This window comes from Hylobates moloch, unplaced genomic scaffold (genome assembly GCF_009828535.3).
Source record: "Hylobates moloch isolate HMO894 unplaced genomic scaffold, HMol_V3 SCAFFOLD_16, whole genome shotgun sequence".
NCBI lineage: Eukaryota > Metazoa > Chordata > Mammalia > Primates > Hylobatidae > Hylobates > Hylobates moloch.
Genome location: NW_026652291.1, coordinates 2787946 through 2790732, shown reverse-complemented (window position 1 = coordinate 2790732; position 2787 = coordinate 2787946). Strand labels below are relative to the sequence as shown.

At 41.8% G+C, this 2787-nt stretch overlaps 1 non-coding gene across 1 annotated transcript; it reads right to left on the bottom strand.

Moving 5' to 3' along the window:
- Nucleotides 1-342: 342 nt before the first annotated feature.
- On the bottom strand, nt 343-443 carry LOC116456490 (small nucleolar RNA U13). Its single transcript, XR_004244713.1, has one exon. It is a non-coding gene; the product is annotated as a small nucleolar RNA U13 (small nucleolar RNA).
- Nucleotides 444-2787: the final 2344 nt, after the last annotated feature.

Below are 2787 nucleotides of genomic sequence, written 5' to 3'. Positions count from 1 at the left end.
TTATTTATTTATTTTATTTATTTTTTTTGAGACGGAGTCTCGCTCTGTCACCCAGGCTGGAGTGCAGTGGCGCGATCTCGGCTCACTGCAAGCTCTGCCTCCCGGGTTCACGCCATTCTCCTGCCTCAGCCTCTCCGAGTAGCTGGGACTACAGGCGCCCGCCACCACGCCCGGCTAATTTTTTGTATTTTTAGTAGAGATGGGGTTTCACCGTGGTCTCGATCTCCTGACCTCGTGATCCGCCCGCCTCGGCCTCCCAAAGTGCTGGGATTACAAGCGTGAGCCACCGCGCCCGGCCTTGCTAAATTTATTTTGTTTTGTTTTGTTTTGTTTTCTTTTTCATGTCATATGGGTAATGTGCCGACGTCATAACAAGGTTTCAGAGTGGCACCTCTCACACCTTCATTTGAATACCCAGTCACACTTATGAACTACAAAAGGATATATATGTGTGTGTGTGTGTGTGTGTGTGTTGTATGTGTATATGTATGTATGTATTTTTGATTAAAGCTATTCTAGTTAGTGTAAAGTGGTATCTCATTGTGGTTTGGGTTTGTATTTTCTTGATGAGCAAAGATATTGAATGTCTTTTCATGTGACTCTTGGCCATTCGTATATTTTTGGAGGGAAGACAATGTTTGTTGTTTGTTGAATTCTTTATATATTCTGAATGTTAAACCTTTTTTTTTTTTTTTTTTTTTTTGAGACTGAGTCTTCTTCTGTTGCCCAGGCTGGAGTGCAGTGGCATGATCTTGGCTCACTGCAATCTCCGCCTCCTGGGTTCCAGCAATTCTCATGCCTCAGCCTCGTGAGTAACTGGGACTACAGGCACACACCACCATGCCTGGCTAATTTTTGTATTTTTAGTAGAGATGGGGTTTTGCCATGTTGCCCAGGCTGGTCTAGAACTCCTGGCCTCAAGTGATCCACCCACCTCAGCCTCCCAAAGTGTTGGGATTATAGGTGTGAGCTACTGCACTCAGCCTCTTCTGAGTTTTATTGTTTTAGTTTTTACCTTTAGGTTTTTTATCCATTTCAGTTAATTTTTGTATATGGAATGAGATAGGAGTCCCAATTCATTCTTTTGTATGTGCTTATTTAGTTTTCTCAGCACCATTTATTGAAAACACTATTCTTTCCCTATTGAATTGTCTTGGCACCCTTGTTAAAAATAAATTGGCCATAGATGTTTGCATTTATTTCTGGACTCTCAGTTCTGTTCTGTTGCTCTGAAAGTCTGTTACATCAGTACCACACTATATTAGTCTGTTCTCATGCTGCTAATAAAGACATACCTGAGACAGGGTAATTTATAAAGAAAAAGAGGTTTAATGGACTCATTGTTTCACATGGCTGGGGAGGCCTCACAATCATGGTGAAAGGCAAAGAAGGAGCAAAGGTATGTCTTACATGGCAGCAGGCAAGAAAGTCTGTGCAGCGGAACTGTGCTTTATAAAACCATCAGGATCTTGTGAGACTTACTATCATGAGAACAGCACGGGAAAAACCTGTCCCCATGATTCAGTTACCTCCCCCTGGGTTCCTTCCCATAACATGTGGGGATTATATGAGCTACAATTCAATATGAGATTTGGATGGGGACACAGCCAAACCCATACCACACACTGTTTTGATTACTAAAGCTTTGTAGTAAGTTTTGAAATAGTAAGTTTGGGAAGTATGAGTCGCCCAACTTTTTCATTTTCTATATTGTTTTGACTATTTGGGGCCAGTTGCAACTTTATATGAATTTGAATGTCAGCTTTTTCATTTCTGCAAAAAAGGTCATTGGAATTTTAATAGGGAGGGGATTGATTCTGTAGATTGCTTTGGGGGGTTGCAATCTTAACAGTATTGTCTTCCAATCCATGAACGTGGGATGTCTTGTCTTTTTTTTTGTTTGTTTTGAGAGGGAGTCTCGCTCTGTTCCCCAGGCTGGAGTGCAGTGGCGCAGTCTCGGCTCACTGCAAGCTCCACCTCCTGGGTTCACGCCATTCTCCTGCCTCAGCCTCCCGAGTAGCTGGGACTACAGGCACCTGCCACCACGCCTGGCTGATTTTTTGTATTTTTCGTAGAGACGGGGTTTCACTGTGTTAGCCAGGATGGTCTCAATCTCCTGACCTCGTGATCCGTCCACCTCGGCCTCCCAAAGTACTGGGATTACAGGCGTGAGCCACCACGCCCAGCTGAACTTGGGATGTCTTTTCATTCAATTATGTCTCCTTTAATTTCTTTAAGCAATATTTTTTAGTGTTAGTGTACAAATCATTCATCTCTTTGGATAAATTTATTTCTGGGTGCTTTATTCTTGTGGGTTCTATTGTAAATGAAATTATTTTCTTACGTTTCTTTTTGTATTGCTCATTGCTGGTATATAGAAACAACTGATTTTTGTATGTTGGTCTTATGCCCTACAACCTTGTTGAATTTATTACCTCTAGTAGTTATTTTGTGGGTTCTGTGGGATTTCTTTATGCAGAATCATGTCACCTGCATATATAATTTACCTCTTCTTTCTAATTTGAATGCCTTTTATTTCTTTTTCTTGCCTAATTGCTCTGGCTAAGACATTCAGTACAATTTTGAATAGGAGTGATGAAAGTGAGCATCCTCATATTGTTCCTGATCTTAGGGGAAGCTTTTCACCATTGATTATGAAGCTGGCTGTGTTTTCTTTCTTTCTTTTTTTTTTGACACAGGGTCTTGCTCTGTCACCCAAGCTGGAGTGCAGTAGTGCAATCATGGCTCACTGCAACCTCTGCCTCCCAGGCTCAAGTGATCCTCTCA